Raw genomic sequence first — 20,734 nt, 5'->3', positions numbered from 1 at the left:
GTTTAGTTTTCCATCCTTTGAGATTACACTAGTGAAAAAATGGGTCACCTGAGCTATCTCTGTTCTGCAGTTTTCTGGAATTAGAAGTGGTTCTGGACCTTGAACTGTGCGCGTTTTTTGGGGCAGTCCTGAGCCCCAACACTGAAATTCTTTAGTTGCTGGTAAAAGAAACAAACTATAAAGGAATTACAGTGAGAGTCACAGAGGAAATGACAAAGTGATTCTGAGGGGTGGGAAGCGGCACCATAAAACACAACTTGGCTTTTGGCACCAGGTTTGAACTCACTGTGTAATGGGAACTGAAGCATGAGGACAATGGGAGCACTGGGAAATTTCTGTCTAACACAGGCTCCTGATGGGAAATGAAATGTTAATATGATCCTAAACTGTACATTTTGAAAAATTCCTGTAGCATAACATTCCTCTTTCTAGAATTTGCCAGAGAGAAATTTATTAGAGAATTTTGGTTATTTAATGCTCTTAGGGTACATTTTTACCTATTAGGCTTCTCAGACTAATTGATACTAAATCTTGCTAAAAGCCAAGATTTATCCTCATTTCCTGCTAATTTCAAGGTAGTAGAAAAGAGGCAGCTAAGTATCTAAAGATAACAAACACCTTTTTCCATCTAATATTCTGTGAAAATTACATAATAAAAAGGTTTTCATTGTTCTGGGGACTCTTCATACGGTGTGCTTGAGATAGATTTTTTTTTTATTTTAAACTTCAAACAAAATTAATAACTTAACTGAAAGGCATTGATGAAAAAAATCTCATTTTGATACCAGCAAAGTTACATGGACATATTGTAAAAATGCTAACATCAGAATGTTCATTGTATTAAAGAAAATTGATCAAATATAGTGTGAATCCCAGCTTTTGGCAGCTGTTATATTTTATTGGCTCAATGACCCTGAAGAATGTTTACTGCTTAAGCACTCTTTTGCTGCCCCTCATTCTTTCTGTTATTCTTCCACATTGCTGGGGGAGAGAAACCCTACAAAACTTGAAGTGTTATTATCATGGTGCAGCCAAGACAGTTTCATGGCAGCAATGAAATGAATGCTATTCTTATTAATGAATGCTGTTTAAATCATTTTACTCAGTAATCATTAGAACTCACGATTACATCAATCCAGTTTGGAAAAATGTGGTAGGGCTCAGTGGTAAATGCAATAATGCACCATCCATAAAAAAGGAATAAGGCTTGTGCAGGGAGCTTGCAGGGAGCTTACAGGGAGGTTGTACAGTTCCCATTGGATCTTGCCTGGCAGGATTTTACAATGCTGTGGAGGGGCTTTAGGTGTGGCGTTCAGGATGATGTGTGTATGCTGCTTGGTGTGGCTCAGGGCTCACAGGAGTTACTGCTGGGAGAGAAGGGTTTGCTTTGAGCAGAGGCATTCACTGGGAGCACTGCTCCAGCAGGGCTATTCCATATTCCCCTGGAAGCTGGACAGAGTTACTGGGAAACTTTGCAGCACAAGGATGAACATCCAGTAACACAGATGTGTAGGACTTTGCCAACTTTTGAACTTTTGCAGCAGAGCACTGACTGCAAAGAAACTTCATGCTCCCAGCACTTTGCTCTGATGTTCTATCCAATAATGAAGAGTTCTGGGGACAAAAAGAAGTCTCCCTTTCTCTGAAGGGAGAATCAGCTGAGTTGTCACCTTTTCTTCCTGGCCCAGGAGTGTTCGGTGATCCAAAAGTACCCTCTAGTACAACCTGATCATTAGCAGTTATGGAAACCAAGTACTGAAGAGGACCCAGGACTTGGGTATTCAGAAGGTACTGCTCGGCTGTCACTGCACTACCACAAAACTGGTTTAATTAATGAGGATAATACAAGAAACTCAAATGAAGAGGCACAGCTAAGTGGAATACAGAGCAGCCTCGAATCAATAGCAGTCAGGTTGCATTATGAAGGAGTTATGAGGTGCTGTTGTTCAAGGTCTGTCAAAGTTTCCTTAGCCAACTTCTGTTTTCAAGGATTTAAAACTACCTATAATATCACCTTTAAAACTTGCAGCTTGAGTATGGAGATTTAACTTACCATATCTGGGAAAATACAAGGATACCCAGGGAAGCAAGCATTTTTTGAGATTTTATTTCAAGCCTGCCTCATTTATTTCATTTTATTTCAAGCCTGCCTCATTGTCTCTAGCCTTGATTTTGTAGGAAATGTAAGTCAACCAACTAAGAAAACATACCTCATAGTCTAAGAAAGAACTGATTTTCAGAATCAGATTTTGAAACTGACATGCCTTATACAACTCTGAAAGAATTTGACTTTGCCTAAGTGGGAATATATAATCTTTAGTTGAGGGGCAAATAATTTTAAATACTTTTTTACCAGCTTTTAAATGTCAAATTTTATAAGACCCCACGTGGATAAGGACATGTACAGAGATATTTCCAGATCATTTGAAATATCTAACAATAAATCAGAGCATTTGTTTTAAAAGATGGGGAAAATAAAAAAGAAACCCACCTGTTTTCAGTGGGGGTGTTTTGCTTTTGTTTGTTTGTTTGTTTGTAAGAAAAAACATAATTTTTTATTGAATTCATTAAGCATAAGCTTGGATTTCAGTTCAACTACTTATGCTTAGATTTGCATTCCAACTGCAATTAATATTGGCCTTAGTATAAAACACAAGATTCTCAGTGGGGCCTGTGTCACATGTAGAAGCGTGTGCTCATTAAGGTGATCTGAAGGGGGAAATGTCTGGAACTGATTCTCTGATGAAATCCATAATGCTGTTTCAAGACTGATGTAACAGTGTCAGGATCACCTGAACAGTAGGAGTTCCTGGAGTTATGTGCTCTGAGTCCCCAGCTTTGGCCTTTATAGTGAGGGTGAGCTAAAAGAAGTTAACAAGCCCTAATATTAAAGTCATGTTTAAAGAACAGATTCCTTCATACTCTGTCTCTTTTACCACAGTGAACCATGCTTTACTTGTTGGCTGCCTATTTATCAATATATTTATTTTAGTGACACTAAATAAAATATGAAAAAAGCTTATTTGTTTTGTGAACATTGGTAGAGCTTCAGAAATCTGTCTCTAGTATGAAGGAGTCCTGAGAGCAGTGCTGCTTATGTTACGTTCATGTGAACTTGATGAATAGCAGTCTGGCTTCAAACAGATCCCACGGTGCATAGGATGGGAGGGCAGATCTGTTCTGTGGGGAGAAGAGTATCAGTTTATACAAAAAGTGGCTTTTGTGATTTGCTTGAGCAAACTAGGTGACTCAAGCTAGTCACCTAGCTGATTCACAGAGGAAATTAAAAGTTTCATTCATGTTTGCCCAGCTGAGAGGAAGGTGATTGGAACAGAACATCTCTCCTGTGCTTTCTTTGAGAATCCTTTTCCACTTCCTGGAAACCAATGTCATACATTTCCCCTTGGAAAGGCACATTGGAATATACTGATATAGTAATGTTCATAAAGCAACATAAAGCTTTGACCTTAGTAAACACCTCTAATCATTTATGGTTTTGGAGGTTTTTTTGATTCTTTTACTAACAAATGAGGAGAAAAAATATGCATTTGTGTTTTGTGTACTTACTAGGAATTTTGTGACTTACTGGGCCAGGGAACAGCTCCCGAAATCCGCACCACGTCTGTCCACCCACAGTCTTCTGTCAGCCTGTAATCCAAAGCTGAAGGTCATGTGTACGTGTTTCCACAGCCTCCCACTGGCCATCAGACCTGGCAAAAATCATTCAGAGGGTTTTTGCAAGATCACTGTTTTGGGGTGTAGAGAAATTGTACTAATCTGTTAAAACATTTCTGCTTATATAATTGCCTTTTTTTTCCCCTTTCCGAACTTGTCCCAGTAAAGAGCATGTGCTTCAGTCCCCTCTTGATTTTTCTTTTTATAGAAAAATGTCAGCAGGACACCATTTGCAATTCCCCTTGGTGGCAAAGACAACTTCTGGGCATCAAAGTTATTTTCTTACACATGGATTATTATGACATTGTTTTCTGATGCGTTTGCAATAGATTTTAATGTGTGGTGGCTCTTTGTGTTGAGATGGTTGTCTCTTCACATTTGTGTGTGTAACTGTGACCTCAGTGACAGCTCCGGGGTGCCCTGCTGTGGTAAATACTGGATCACAGAATGGACTCAGCTTCCAATTGCCTGCATTTTGGATATTACCCCTGAAATTTCTAACAACTTTCAGATAAACAATGAATTAATTATTACACTGATCTAGTTCTCTGCTCTCAAGTATAACATATCCATTTGAATACTCCTCTGAACTTGAAAGGCAGCCAGCAGCTCTGTTTTCTGTCTCAGCTCATTAGTGACCTTGCTTGTTTACAGCTGCAGTTTAATTCCCCCGGAACTCATTTAGGATGCCACCTGCTGTTACTGCCCCTTCCAAAACTGGAGTTTGAAGTGTGTTTCAGATGCAGCACTTAAGACTTAACACCATGATATATATATAATATATATAAATATATAGATTTCCCTAAGGCAAATTATTGGAAGTCTGCCCTTGCTACACTGACAAGAAATGGGAAAATGCTGATTGGGTTTATTAGAGGAAAATCTAATGTTTCAAACTCCAAGAGGGCTCTGTGCATGCTACAGAGCCTTTAGTGTTTGAGATCTGTCAGAATAAGAGAGGATTACATCCTTTGTACCTCTACAAATTGATGGGACCTGCATAACCTAGATAAGATGTTCACTTTTTAATTTGGCTGAAAGGAATTATTTCGTTTGAATTTCTAGCTCCAGATTTTAAATCTGTCTCTCCTTTTTGATATAAAACTGAAGAATAAAGCAAACATATTTTTAATGGACCACATCCATAAGCTGCTTACTGCTCCAAGCTACAGAGATAAGCAAACTGCAGGGAATGCCTGCAAGATGATGCATGAGGAATAATCCGAGTATACCTCATTCTTCCATGCTGAGGGATGCACCGTTGAAGCAACTGCATGTTAATTTGGTTAAATGTGGTGAATTCCACCTTTGTACTAAGGTGCCTAACAAAAATTAGGCCTAACCTTTATTAATGGAAAATGTTTTCTTTTAAAGACTTCCTAAAATAAGTAGGCCTTGCTGTGAAAATGAAGTACTCTGTAAGCAAAATGTATAAGCAAAGCAAAAGGATAGAGACCCTCATGGAAGCTGCTAAACAACTTTTCCATCCTGCATCAATGAGTGCTCTCATACATGAGTACTCCCTTTTTATTGTAGTGATCACTTACTGAACAAACCCCCTTTTTTCACAGGATCACTTCTTTCTGGTTTGGTCTGTTTTCCACTAGTAATTTGTGATGCACAGGTTTGGGAGGAAATGGTACTCGTCAGATTTTCTCAAAGTTCAAAACTGAAATGTACAAAGCAGCTCCTTAGAATTACAAATTAAAAAATAGCTTATTTTTTACTGTCATAAATGATAGGTTTTAAAAGGTACTTTAAGAGTAAGAGTACACAATAATTTCTCTAGTAGAGCTTGGTTATTCTGTTCTCTTCAAATGAGGGAAATCGCCTTTTAGATAAAGAAATAAAATAATAAACTGAGATGCAGCAAATTAGCTTCTGGAAGCCAAAACTCCATGTATTATAACAGTGGTAGCAGAAAAAGATAAAAGCAAAAATTTTACTAAGCAGGTTTTGTATACCAGTAGTAGAGCCTCTGTTTGTGAGTCTTTATAATCAGTACTGCTTGGTGACTCCATGTATTCAGAACAGCAAAATCACACATAAAAAAACCCCAACACCAAACCAAACTGTTTGTTACAGCATTGTCATAGTTTATCCCTGTCAAGTCTCAGAATGTGACGAAATAAATGGATTTCAGATAGCTCATGAAGCCTGCAGCATCCCAGGACAGTGGGCTAATTAGCTAGTGTGGGAGAACCCAGACTGAGCAGACAAAAATATTTGTGTCTCATTCCTTATAATAACTTCATTATGTTTTGCCAGCCAGGCTTAACGCCATGGCACTGGCGAATTTCAGCTCAGCTCAGCTCAGGAAAGGTGTTTCTGTTTGTTTTGTCCTCAAGCAGAGAAATCCCCAGTCCCTACTTGAATCACTCCAGAATTTGATGGCATTTCAGATGGCTGTGAGAAGGGGATGATGAAAGGCTGACAGAAGTCTGTGGAGCATTCAGCTGTACAACACTCAGTGACAGGGTGCATAAACAGACAGAAAGTGGTTTGGGAGAGTACAGTTCCCCAGAGGATTCTGTTTGGAACATATTGCCTTATTCCAGCTCTCTTAGAGTTTACTTCTTTTCTGTCCAAATACATGTGCAAAATATCTGAAGCTCAGCTTCTGTTTTTCCTTCCTCTTCTTAGCGTGTGCTGTATAACACAGAGAAGGGCGGGCTGGGGAACAGCAGCAGGGTGTGTTCCCTGAGAAAAGTGGAGACACATCCCATTGCTCAGGGCTCACTCAGGCATAGGAGTCACTTCTGCTGTCATCCACTGTCCCAGAAAGCCCAGACACATTAGGCATGGATGCAGGGTGGGAAGTCCAGAAAGCAGAATCAGGAGTATTGTTGTCATGGTACTTATATTCTTTAATTTCTAGTATGAATCATTAAACTTAGGAATTGCACAAAATGGCAGAGGGATAAAAGGTTGATAGGGGCCGTGTCTATTCTTGGGTTGCATTAGTATCTTCAGATAAATGGACCCTGGTCAGTAGGAAATGAAGGACAGACTAATGCTGGGCACTTTTAAATACTGAGGGCTTCAAGGCAATTGACTTTTCTTTGTGATACCAAGTGTTATCTGCTAAACTCTGCTGCTGAGGGTGTCTCTGCCTGGAGAAGAGGGAAAAATTCTCCTCCAGACTCCCCTTTCCTTTTCAGATGCAGTAACTATTAGAATTCTGGTGGGGCTGGAGCAAACTCATTAATTTGGGTGTTCAGACACCAGTTTGAGAGAGACACATCCTTCTGTCTTGAACCTCTTCATTCTCTGTGTTCCATGCAGCTGATGTCTTTGCTCTGGAAAATCCCTTTGTCAGCATTGTAGAGCATCTTCTGAGGAATGTTCTGTCATTCCTGCAGCTCATTAAATGCTTTACTCTGCAGTAACCCCAGCCTGGTCCAGATACCAAAATTTGACCAAACTGTGTTTGTAATCCAGATACATTCCTTGAACTACTGATAAAGAGAACCCCAAGTGTAGAAAATTTGCATACAAAATCTGGTCTTCTGTCTCTGTAGCTAAGCACCCATCTATCAGGATTTTCCTGCATGAATTAGGACAGATAAGGAAACCTGAAATATTTAATGAAGAATTTATACTTTGCAAAGACAAAAGCAAAATAAATACATTCATAGCACCAGTGAGCTACCGTACACCTGCTTGATACAAAAATTATGTCTAGACTGGAGATGAAATATGATTGAATCTCCCTAGTTTGTGGAAAATATCTGGCCTTATTTAAGAACTTCTCTCAACTGCTGCTGCTTCTAACTGCACTACTGGACTCTCTAATAGCCAGTCACCCTCTCTCTGCAAGGAGGAATTCTGACAGTGTCAGCTCCAGATATATGCTGTGAATATTCTATCCTCTGAATTCCTATGCCTGAAGGAACAGAAGTATTGTCTTGCCATTTTCAAACCTGTTGCTGCATGTCTTGTTATTTGCTTTTCTCATGGACACATAGTGCAAACTTGCTGTTGTAAACAGTAATTTGCAAACTGCTTTCTTTGCTTTTAAGTGGGTTTGTCTGACGTCTACTGTGCCTGAAGACTTGGAGGGCTTGGGATTCTTCCAAAATAATTTTTAAAAATAAAAGTGCTTCAGTCTCACTAAGACAGGTAAACTTTTTTTTTCTTTTTAATTGAAAAGCTCTCATTTTGTTCAAGAGTTTAAAAAATAGATTCTGTTGTATTTGGTGTGCTTTACAGTAAATTTATTCAGGCTGTAAAATATACCTTTCTATTCCCTCTATTCCCGATGCTTTTTCTTCCCCTTAATGCAAGATAAAAATTCTATTACTTTTCTCTGTGTCTATAAAACTCATAATCTGTGTAACCTTGGTGGTTTCTTGCTGTTTCACTCACAGCTCTTCCCCTTGTTCTATTGTATATTGTTTTCAGTCAAGGAAATGTCCTTTCTAAAATGGCCCTGGATTAAACCAGGCTTCAGCTATGCTAAAATATAAAGGAAAATATGGATTTTATTCCCAGGAGCTTTTCAGCAGACCTGTACTTCTACATTGCATGATGTTAAAGACTGAAGGAACATCTCCTTTGGAATTAAAGGTCATCTGTGTCGTGGTTTGAGGGGAAATGGTTTTTTTGGGATGGTGTGGTCACGCCAATCGATGTCCAGATTTTAATATTGGCACCTGGTTTGTCCACTGAGGGCATGGATACGCCTCTGAGAACACAGGGGGTTAAAAGCTGTGAATTTCCACTGGAAGTTCCTTTTGAGTTCCGGTCCTGGACCAAAGGAGACCTCTCCCCTGTCCAGCTCCGAGCTGAGCAGGGGCGGGGAGGGGAGCCATGTGGCCGGAGGGAGGTAGGCCAGGCCTGGGCCGAAGGGTGGAGGAGCATTGCACTGCGAGGGCTTCGGGCAGCCATCCCCCATTCCCCCCCGGAGGGAGAGAGAGAGAGCAGCCTGTGCCTGTGATAGCGCGGCTGGAGTGAAGGAGAAGGGAGGGGGTGCCCAGCAGGGCAGCCAGCCGTGGGAGTTCATGAACCAAACCGGCAGAGCCTGGGAATTTTAACCCTTCTTGGGACGATGGAAACCTTGCAAATGCTGATTCCTCCTGGAGTTGGTGAGAGTGAGAGAAGTTGAGAAGAATCCTAGGTGGGAGGAGATGATGGAACGGCCTTTGGCTGGACTTTTCTTGGATAGCTATGGACAGAACCCTTGAGTTCCTGTGACACAGAGACTGCATTCTAGGGGAAGGCAAGGGCTCAGAGCCAGGAGAGTGTGGTGATGTGAAAGTGTGTGAACAGAGACCACGGGTGAGGAGGGTGGTGGTGGTGCCCTCCGTCTTCGAAGAAGAAGAAGAGGAAGATGATCTCTGTTCAAGAGACCCCTCAGCCCCAGGGGGTGAAACATGGGGGGGACAGGTGTCCCAAAAGGAGAGGGACTGTGCTGTTTTTTGGAACTGGACAAAGCATCCTTAAAGGGAAAAAAACCCTAGAAGCAGCTCTGGTCCATGTGCAGTGGTGAGAGCACTGGACATGGAAGGAAGAGGTCACGATGGCAAAATGTTCTCCGGGCGGTGCCACATGTGACACGGAAACACGAGAAGTTTCGACTGTTTCCTGGGTGAAGTCTGTGGTGCAAGAGGGAGGCCTCTCTTCTCAAAGAACTGAGAATTGATTATCTAAAGGGTGGTAATGGAATTAGGAAATTTGGTGGGGGAAGGAGGAGGAAATTTGGAAGGTTTTCATCCTGTGTTCTGTGTGTTTTTTCCCTGTAGTTTTATGTTAATAAAGTTTTTTTCCTTTCAATCGTAAGGTGGAGCCTGCTCTGCTCTGTCTCTGATCACATCTCACAGTAGATACCAGGAAAAGAGGTTTTCTCATGGAAGCACTGGCATTTTGCCAGGCTCAGACCATGGCAATCTGTTATTCTCACACTGCTGCCAGAATTTCCAAATGGTCAGAAGATCACGAGGAAGCTCTAGCTGAGCGAGGCTCTGTTGATTCATTAGGTAATCTTGGTGTCAAAGAAACAAGATACATTTTGAGTCTCTAAATTCTCTGTTACCATCCTGGTTTTCTTTTCCCTTGAATTGCTGCCACCTTCTGTTTTGTGGTTTTGGGAGAGGGCGTGTGAATAAATCGGACAAAATCCTTCACTATCTCAGGACATAACTGAAAAGCAAAAATCCAAATGAACAACTGCCCAAACATAGCCTAATTTTTTCCATTTGAATTCCATTAATCCAGCTTGACATGATTCTAATGGAAAACCTTTAGCACGTGGAAATTTCAAATGCTGAGGATGTCTTTTCTTTCTGGAGTATATAATGAAATTAAGGGGTCTTTGTATTTTGACAGTCTGTTTCCAAAGCATATATCTGTAGTCTGAATGAAAAGAAGAAATATTACAAAATTTACTGAAAGAGAAAATAGTGTTTTGTGTTGGTATCAGGTATGAATGAGCAACATCTAAAGTTCTGCCTTTGAGGGAATACAGGTGGGTACAGTGAGGACCTTTTTGATGCTGATGTGTTGGAGGTTGGGGTTTTTTCCTGTTCTTTCCTTGTTACTTGTGGAACTTTTTCCCATTGAGTTGGTAAGAAGCACTGATGGCTGGGTGCTTGAGGTGGTGGGGAGGGGGAACTCCTCTGGTTTTTGGGAGTTTTCCTTGGGGGGACAGAGATACCGTGACAATGGAGGCAGGTAAAAGACTGGGCTGGAGAGGGCAGCCAGGCTGTCGCTTACTGCGGGGACAATTCACCGGCACCGCTGGAGCTCAGCCCTGAGGGACCGAGCACCGTCTGCTGTGTGCCCGGGAATCCCGAACCTGGAGGGTCCCGAGAATCCCAAACCCCGAGTGCCCGGGGATCCCGAACCTCCAGCGCTCTCTGGGAATCCCAAACCCCGAGTGCTCTCTGGGAATCCCGAACCCCGAGTGCTCTCTGGGAAACCCGAACCCCGAGTGCTCTCTGGGAATCCCGAACCCCGAGTGCTCTCTGGGAAACCCGAACCCCGAGTGCTCTCTGGGAATCCCGATCCCCGAGTGCTCTCTGGGAAACCCAAACCCCGAGTGCTCTCTGGGAATCCTGAACCCCGAGTGCTCTCTGGGAAACCCGAACCCCGAGTGCTCTCTGGGAAACCCGAACCTCCAGCGCTCTCTGGGAAACCCAAACCCCGAGTGCTCTCTGGGAAACCCAAACCCCGAGTGCTCTCTGGGAAACCCAAACCCCGAGTGCTCTCTGGGAATCCCGAACCCCGAGTGCTCTCTGGGAATCCCGAATCCCGAGTGCTCTCTGGAAATCCCGAACCTCCAGCGCTCTCTGGGAATCCCGAACCCCGAGTGCTCTCTGGGAAACCCGAACCCCGAGTGCTCTCTGGGAATCCCGAACCCCGAGTGCCCGGGGATCCCGAACCTCGCTCTCCCTGCCCTGCTCGCAGCCGGGCCCCGCTGCCCCAGCCCCGCTGTTTCTCTGCTCCTGCTCTGGCTTTCCCCAAGCCGCAGCCGGCACTGTCCCGCAGTTCCAGCCGCCGCCGTGAAACCTTTGCTACATCGCAGCCCCAGCCCGGGATGTCGCTCATTCCTGCCGGCCGTGACCGTGACTGCACCGGAGGGGGAAGGGCCTGCACTCGAGAGGAGTTACCGGGTCCCTGGTTCTGTTTGTGCTAATGCCACAGTTACTGGATTTTGTTTGCCTTGTTATACATACTATCAAAGAACTGTTATTCCTCCTCCGATATCTTTGCCTGAGAGCCCCTAATTTCAAAATTAAAATTTTTTGGAGGGAAGGTACTTACATTCTGCATTCCGAGGAAGGTTTCTGCCTTCCCTGGCAGACACCTGTTTTGTAAACTGAGACATGATGATAATATAGTTTAATATTCATTCATTCATTCATTCATTCATTCATTCATTCATTCATTTTATTGCTACAAATTCTACCCTGGATATTTTTTTCTTTTCTAGCTTGAGGTTAGTTCCAACCTCCTCCTACTCTGCACCTTAAAGCCTTTGCAGTCCAGTTTCACGCAGTCTGAGCTTGCTTTCTTTCACTTTCTTACTTCCTTTCTCATCACCTCTGCCTGGAGAAATAATTCTCAGTATCATGTCAAAGCTCCATTGTCTGTATGGCAGACTATGGTATTATATTATATTTTATCTGTCTTTCTCATGCACAAAAAAAATTTCTTGCTTTAACACCATTCAGCTTTACCTGTCAGGGATATGGATCAAGTGCTACTCAGATTAAATTTAGCACTCTCAGGAATGAGTTGTCCTCTCAAATCTGCTGCCAGCAAAACATCTTGTGTTGCAATCCTACCATCCTGTTATTCAAGTATTGTTTTACCAGACATGAACACTTTTCAAGCAAGTAAGGCTGATTCATCAAGAGTTATCTTGAGCAAATACTGCAGAAGGCAAGCCCGTAGCAAATAATCATACAGAAGAAAACTGTTCTCCAGTCAACAAGATTAAAGTTACAAATAACTGTTACTGAGAATCCATAACTAAGGATCTCTCCTCCTCTCCTCTGTTCCAATGCATTCTTACAGGAACATGGCAATTTGGATCCTGTTTCAGCACATAAATAAATATCTGAAGTACATCTCTACTTACTATTGCCTGCAGTCAATCACTGTATTCTGCATGCTCACCCATTATTTAATTACCTTTTTAATAGCCTCTCTAGGCAGAAAGAGGAAATTACACTATCAAAAGAAAAACAAAAGCCTACTTGGACACAAGTTATTATCTAATGAAGAAAAAAACATATCAAGCTGTAACCAAAGCAGTCCTAGACACTTCTGTTTGGGAGACGCAGGAGAAAATAAAGCAGGTCTTGTGAAGACTTCCTGTACTTACACTTCATTTAGCACTAGAGAACCATCCACAATCAATGACAGCAACAACAACTGAGGAGGGAGCAAGCCAGTTTGAGTAAATAAAGCAGACAAATCCATGATTTACTGAAAAACAAAGGGAACTCTAAATTGTGTATCTGGAACACTGATCTGAGGCAGGATGTAATCTCTTGCTTCCAGGACTCCTATCAGCAGCACAGAGTTCAAAGTCAAGTCTCTTCTCCATAATATGGTTTAATATGGTCACAGTCCAGTTCCTCATCCAGTTCATAATGGCACGCAGGAAAGCTGTTGAGAGGTTTGCAAGCCCTGTGCAACATTAAAGGAGGAGCTATAACCTTCTCCCATCAAATGTCTAAGAGTTACATATTGCATTTTCCAGGTCTAAGAGCTGAGATAGTTACACAAACACCATTTTAAATGGGTCTATCTTCCACAAATGCCCAGTGTCAAATAAAGCCTTTTGTATGCTTTTACTAACTATGGCAAAATCTGTCAGCTGTCTTCATTAACAGACTTACAAAATTTTTACCTTGTGCAAGAATCCAAAGTATATCCAGAAAGTGATGGGCATAAAATCTTTCTGAATGGAAATTCTTTCTTTATGAATCCATGGAATGTTCAGACACTGGAGTGCAGAGATTGAGAGACAGCAGCTCTTGCTTTGACACACTTGAACAGACCCTACTTGAAACCAGAGTGTGAAGATAACATTCTCACACAGCAGGAAACAGGATGTTCCGGGACAGATGAGTGAATGAAAGGGGGAAAAAGGCACATACTTACAGCTGACCTCAGATACCATAATCTCAATAGGATAATGACTAAATGCTATGTTAGCAGAACAGTGGAGAGTCTGAAGGAATAAAACAAAATGAATCCAGCTGTGATGCCACCAACATGCTGTGGTTATTTTCTGATCAACCCGACCATCACTAAGGTGCTTTTCAGGACTCAGAGGTAAAAAGGGATTTTTTTTCTGACAGCAGCAGCAGAGAAGCTAAAAGATGAACTGTCTATAAACGCAGCTTCTTTCACATCCACCATGGCTTTAGATAATATTTCACTGTTTTAGACATGATTCCCACTTGTGCAGTATTTTCCTGGAAGTGCAGCAGACTGTGCTCAGCTGGCAAGGGCTGTGATCTTGCTCAGGGATGGTGCAGGACCAGCCTGGGCACAGGTTAATCCAGAGGTGACACTCCACACTCAGCTATGCTATTTCTCCATGCTAAATTCATTCTGAGGGCCTTTCCCTGACATCTCTAAGTGGATGGTTGTTCTGGGCAGAGGCCTCCTGGCAGGGAAATAAAAAGGGGCCATGAAGCTAAACCAGAAAAGAAACAATGGCAGCAGGAGAGGAGCAATTCTCACTCGTGCTTTGGGACTGTGTGGGATGTTCAGTCACCTACCTGTACTCTGCATGTGAATGCACCACAGAGACCAAACACACCTTTACACTAAATGACATTATCACTTATGTGGGGGACACAGCTTTGTGGCCCTTGGTTAAAAACAGAGTGAAAAGACTCTAGATTGGTACTTCGAAAGCTAAAACTCCACAGACAGACATTGTACAAGATAAATTACATAGACAAAAACTTATCAAATCTATTAGAATAAACACACAAGCATTCTTTTGTTATTCCAAGAGTTTTAAAGACCCCAAAATGCCAGGAAATAGGACATATCCTGCACACAATCACAGCACAACATTCATTTCTAAACCTGAGAATGAGAGCTGCATTCAGGGTTACTCAGAAGGTTACAGATTAGGATTAGAAAGATAATACATGTAATTCGTCCCACTGGAGTGGCAGTAACAGCTATATTTAAGGCCAAGAAGACTGAAATGGATACAGTAGCTGGAGAGTGCTTTTGTTGGGAATACTGACTGTTGGGGAGACAAACTTAAGGTTTAGTACCTATAATGCTGCAAAATTTATCCTGAAAGGGTATAGGTTCCTCCATAAAAGCTGTATTTTCAGACTGATCAAAGTGTTTTACACAAGTTTTAGCTTATATATGTAAGTAATCTCTTAGGTGTCATTTATTCAAAAAGAGAGTGAAAACAGTTCTAGATTTAGTTCCTTTATAAATATTATTTTTTAACATTAAATGAAACAGAAACCTATCCTATATCTCTACACAAAGGAGCAATGACACAATTTCCAAGTATGTATAAAGAGTATTTCCAGCTGTTTCTCATGTGCTATTTAAAGTCAATCCCCTAGGTACAATTGGCAAACTTAGTTAAAAAAGCTAAAGCTTTAAATCTTGGATATGGTGCAATGCTAGAACTAGGACTGAAAAAAAGGCAGGTTTTCCATGTAAATAAAAAAGAAGAGAATCAAAGACATTTAAAGGAAGTGTATAAAACATGTGAATTCCCTGAAATTAGCAGAAAACTCAAATGAGCAGGAAAACAGTAGACTGATTAGGACACTTGCTTAGTGAATTAAGTTATGTTTTCTTATTTACCTTTTCTAATTAAGGCTAAAATAGTAACTTGAATACTGTGTATTTCTAGTTGTATAATTACTAGGAAATAATAATTGAATCTTTGAAAAATTGTAGAACAAAGAATCTTTGAAAAAATTGTACCAATTCTTTACTTATACAGAATGAAAATCCCTTTCTATTAGAATTATCCTGCAATTACTTCTGAATCTTTCTTCCTCTTAAATGTCTAAGAAAAACAGAGGGAAGTACTGTAAAAGAATACCTTACCAAAACCATGTGCTATGTCCAAGATGATGAAAAAACTTACTGAGTGTTGCTACATTTATGTTCCACTTCAGTTCATCAGTAATTCAAATGCTTCCGTCAGTGTCAAAGGACCAATTAAGCCAATTTCAGACAGTTTAACTGACACCCTCACACTCCTGTGAAAGAAAAGGACACATCCAGACATCTGAGCAAGAGTTAAGAAGCAGAGTCTCCAACGAGTGTGATGCCTTTGTGCTGAGGGACACCCAGTTAATGGTTCCAGGAGGGCAATAATTACTCTGTATTAACTTTGAAGAGAAGCTGATGGTGAATCTATAGATGGATGGGGGAGGTGAGTTCAGCACACTCAGGGGGTGCAGTGATAGCATCCAGCTCCTGGCTGATGGCTGCTTCTTGGAGCATGAGGCCACTCTGCCCATGAGTGAATAAATACACAGCCAGCTTCTCCAAGCTGGACATGGTGGAACTTCTGCTTTGGATGGGGAGGTTTGTGCAGGGACCCAGCTGCTACCATGTATTTTGGAGAACAAGAATTACAGGTAAACAATCACCTCAGGCACCCCCAAATATGTCCCAATTGCACATAATGTCCCCAGAGCTGCTTGTGACCGAGGCTGAGAGATGAATGGCAGCAAAGGCTGCTGAACGTTATGCACACAGCACAGGACAAAGAGAAAATTATCTTCAGCAAAATTAGGGATGCACCCAAGCTTAGAAGTTATCAGTATAATCCTGCATATAAATACACCAACTCTTCCACTGCATGCTGCTATAACAATCAATAAAACCACTCTGGAAGTACTTTTCCTTTCTTACCTAGATGTTTATATGTACAAAAACTGGAATTTACTATTCCATGTAAGGAGGAATAGCTACTGTCTTCATATTGTTTTTAAACATTATCACTACAACTAGTGAGAAAAAAATGGATTTTTACAGACCAATTCACAAAGACCCTGAAACTCTTCAATTATTTAAACTATCAGAGAAGTGACCTTAAGCTGTAGTCCCAAAGGGAAACACTTATTTTATAAAGTCTACATATGTGCACCCACTAAAAAGTGTCTGATAACCAAAAAAAAATTAATTGATAAAAGGAGCAAGGTGAAAGTGAAAAAAAAAAACCTAACCGGTTTTTATAATATTACAGTTTGGACTGGAATTCTCAATGTAAGAAAATTGATGGAAAAGACTGATATTGCTGCTTCAGATCTGCTGATCTGAAAGTTCTCTGCCTTTTTTTTTTTTTTTTTTTTTTTTTTAGTTATTATGGGAATGCAGCCAGCTGGGATGAGCAGTGGTTTAGCCTTGGAAGTATATACAGGAGGCATCAACCTGAGACCATGGGAAGTGGGACACTGAAAGGGAGATACCTGGTCAGGTCATGGCTCATGAGAGTCAGGATGTTAATGGGACATGAATGGAACTATTCTAGATTGGGTCATGTTTCTGGCCCTTGTAGTCAGTTCAGAACCCGTCACGTTCAAGGTCATGTTCTGAGCTCATGTTGGTGACTGGACCCTCACCCTCAGAATATCCCTGTATCTTGTTATGGTCTCCACATCCCCCCGTCTTTGGATCTTGACCCTCAGACTGCACAGTTTCTTCATTTTTTTATTTTGCTATTAAAGTTGTTTATTTTTGGGCAAATTCATCACACCCTTTCCTCTATCTTACGCTGTGCTCGCCCCACCTGAGCTGGACTAGGGATCGCAGTGAGCCACACTACAACAGGATATTTTTACCTATTGGTGCAGACAAGATAAACCTCACATATTAGGTTCTTTTTCCATTCTGATGCTTCAGGTCCCAGTTGGAGTTAGGGAAACCTGTGAGGTACTGATGTGTGGCAATTTCTACCCTCTGCCAAAAGTTACCAAGGATGTGGAGCTCTTGGATAGCATGGAATTCAGAAATGTGGCCTGAAAAGGAAATCTGAGCTAACTCCAATTGTTTTAACTTGTCTCATCGAAGCACAGCATTTCTCACAGAATCCCATTAAGAAAATCTCCATAACAGCATGAAACACAACATGCCACGCTGCTGGGAATGCTCTCCCAACTTCCTGCATGTACAGGCTGTAAAACTCCTTGGATCCTTGCAATCAAACTTCCCCTTCATCTTTTCCATGTGGATACCTGAAGATGAGAAGGATGACTGGCTATTTAGGACTGGGAATTAATTTTATGACTTTTTTCCCTACAGCTATTTTTTTACAAGATTCTGCTCTTAATAAAAAGCCACCTCAGAGACACCTTACACACTGTGAAGGCTCTAAAGAAGGTGAATGGAAATGGATCAGGTGTGCAGAGAGCTGGGCAGCTCAGTGCTCCCATCCCAGGAAATCTGGCATTACCCTCTTGGGCAGCACTGGAAGCATCCAGTGAGGGAATTCCACAGACTTCCTGCAGGAGAAGAGTCAGGCATGTTTCAGTGTGTAGGCTATCCCAGATCCAAAATTTCTCTGGCAGCTCTTCGCTTTGTCTGCAAGAATCAGTTTCAAAAGTCAAATATTTGAGCTTTGTGCAGGCAGTAATGATATTGTAGGCAATATGAATTTACACAACTTGCTTTATCATCAGGGTTTTAACTCCTATGTATTTTTTAAAAAACAGGACATAAAAATGCTAGGCATCTAATAAAAATCAAGTTAGGCAGATTTTTAAGTAGTCTGGTGAAAATTGAGGCCAAGATGCCACCCGATAGCAATTTGTTAATCTGATAGCAATTTATTTATTCTGCCTAATTCCCTGATTGTAATGCATGTAATTTATTCTGCTTTCTACCATGAACTGGCCAGGGCAAGACTGACCAGAAGAGCAATTATAGTCATTTGTTATAATTAGTGAACTGAGGCAAGAAAACTAAGTCTAAAGGTTTGGTTCAGACTCAAAGACAATACTTCCTTCTCTTGCCTAAAGGGAGAGGCATAATTGTCAGGAAAAGACAGAAATAGAGACAACAAGCCATGCTTTTGAAAAGCACTGACAATAAAGTAAATGAGAGTTCCACGAGGAGCTGTGCACCAAGAGAGAAAGGAAAATGCATGGCCATGTGCCCTGCTTTGCCCCCAAGGCATGAGGAGAACATTCTTCATCTTCTCTTGCCTGCCTGAGACCAATGTCTCCTATAACCTTCCAAATGAAGATGAATTAGAGAGGTTCTGAGTCTCTGAGTTTGTGTTCCAACAATTTCAACTCTGTTCTTTCCTGTTCCAGTCAAAGCTCACCAATTCTGTCCCTTCACCAAATCCTGTGACATTCCTACAGATTTTTGTGTGTTTGCAGATATTTCTTACAGTTGTGTGTTTACACAACCCACCCATGGGCCAAAAGCAGCAATCTCCCACTTGATTTAAATCTAGTCCCAGTGGTATAAGCCAGAAAATCATCCCATGGAGCTGCATCAATGAACTCCCCTGGGAGTAATCCTGATGTGTTTCTACAGATCAGACTGGACAAGAGTTCACCTGCACTGGAAAGGACGCACAGGTAATAAGGGTACAGCTGTACCCACCACCTGGCAGGGCTTCTAATCCAGCAAGCAGACCAGCACTCTGGAGTTAGTTACTTCTGCTTCTGAAGCTGAGTCTCTCTTCTCAAAAGCAATAAGAAAAAAATGCTCTGGGAGTGACTGAAGGACATGTATCAAGTTATTTATGAGCATGAGTGAAAGCTGCCTTGTTGCTACTGCCTCTTCGTTTGTCAGTGTCATTTTTGGAAGTGCTCTAGGCCTTTGCAGCAACCTGGCTCAAAAGTGAATATATAAATATGGAGGGGCTCTCCCCATGTGTGAGAAGCTGCATGTCTTTGAAAGACACTGATATTTCAATATAATTAATTGCTAGTTCACATTTACAGAGTGTTTGGTACTCTGTATATGCTGACAGTGCATTACAGAAGTGTCAAAGCTTGCAGACTTACAGCCTAGCAAGCATATTCATGTTTAAGGGTAGGCAGAAAGGAGACACCTCTTTGGTGGCTGAAAACATGAAGGCTCCCCTCCATTTCCAAGCTTTCTAGAGAAGAAAAGAGCAACCCATGTGTACACATGGCATAAAAAGTGTTGTTGCTGGCTCTGTGCCTTGTAGGGTAGAAGATTAAAAATGTATCACCAACACTGTTTTACTGGAGATAGCATACAATAAAAGGTCAGAGAGAATAAGCTGGGAGCTTCCAGCAGCCAGTTGATTTTCCTGCACTCTAAAATATTTGCATACTGTCAAATACTACATGAAGTGACATAGCTTACGAACAAGGTGACGGAATTTTTGAAATGTTCATAACATCACAGTAGAAACCTATGTAATCTTTTTATAGTAGTTTTCATGGTGTATGTTAATTATTTAGCAGAATGAGTTCCCTGCCTAACACAAATACTTAAATAAAGAGATGACAAAGAAAGAAGGAGCACAGCAGTATCTTCAAAATATACTTGTGTAAAATGTTTTCTAAGCATGTTTTTGATAGAAAAAAGTAAAAGCAGGCCCTGTGTTTTTCCTACAGCATGTTTGAAAAAAAACCACATAACCTATATTTTAGCCTCTCTGCAGAGATCCACGAGAGATAATTGCCAGATTGCTACAGACAATATCTGGTTCCATACACAGTTGTTCACCACTGCTGAACAGAGCACTCTGAAATCCCTCATTAGTGGGGGGCCTCTGTTGTTTCTCAGTCTAATATCTCACTTGTTTTACACAAACTTTTTCAGTGTCATTCCAAATGGCTTCTGGCTCCCCAAAGCAGCATCTCCAATACCCCTCCTTCTGGAAAATGAATGCTCTCCTACCTCAGAAAGCAGTAACAAAGAGACAAGAATGTGCTTTCTTCAGGATTTTTTATAACTGTTCTGTAGTGTCTGCCTTCATTTTCTTTCATTATGGCATTCATCAGAGCTCTGGGAAACTACTCAAAATGATTCTTTGAGGCTTTTTCCCCCACAAAAGTGGTTGCTATTTCACGCAATTTTACCTCTCCTTAGATCCACTTTTCCATAAGATCTGACAAAATTGCTTTCTTATTTTTTGTGACAAAACCAGCAAAATCAGATTGTTTCTCTTGGTTTGGAGTGAATAGATATTGGTCTAATTCTACTGGAGAGCAACCATTCTACTAGTAACATAACAATTTAAATGTATAAAACCTCATAGAATTTCTTAATATCATGGAGATCCTTTGTCCTCTTGTATATCCATTAAAATAGTAAATTTTTTTTGCCTCTTTAGGAAAATATTTTTGTGTTTTAAGAGATGTTGAGTCACTCTGTGGTGACACTTTTTCCTTAGTTTCAGAATATCTAGTTCCACATATTTTGTGTAAGACATAAATCGCAGTACAGCCTGGTATAATCCAAGTCCAAGAAGGCATGTTTCATATTCCAACTAAAATGCCTTTCAAGGAATTATGTTTTTAAATAATAAGCATGCTCACATCACACGTTTCTGGAGAGCATTGCAATATATATTTTCTCTCCCCCTTTGCTCAGCTCTGCATTATTC

The 20,734-nt window shown here is 41.2% G+C and overlaps 1 protein-coding gene across 2 annotated transcripts in view; it reads left to right on the top strand.

The window, feature by feature from the left end:
- The window catches only part of CLSTN2 (calsyntenin 2), a 203,054-nt gene that overhangs the window by 61,440 nt on the left and 120,880 nt on the right, over positions 1-20,734 (top strand). The window lies entirely within an intron of this gene.

Source organism: Haemorhous mexicanus, chromosome 10 (assembly GCF_027477595.1).
Source record: "Haemorhous mexicanus isolate bHaeMex1 chromosome 10, bHaeMex1.pri, whole genome shotgun sequence".
Taxonomy (NCBI): Eukaryota; Metazoa; Chordata; class Aves; order Passeriformes; family Fringillidae; genus Haemorhous; species Haemorhous mexicanus.
The sequence above is the reverse complement of the archived record's forward strand: the minus strand, read 5'-3'. Positions and strand labels throughout refer to the sequence as shown.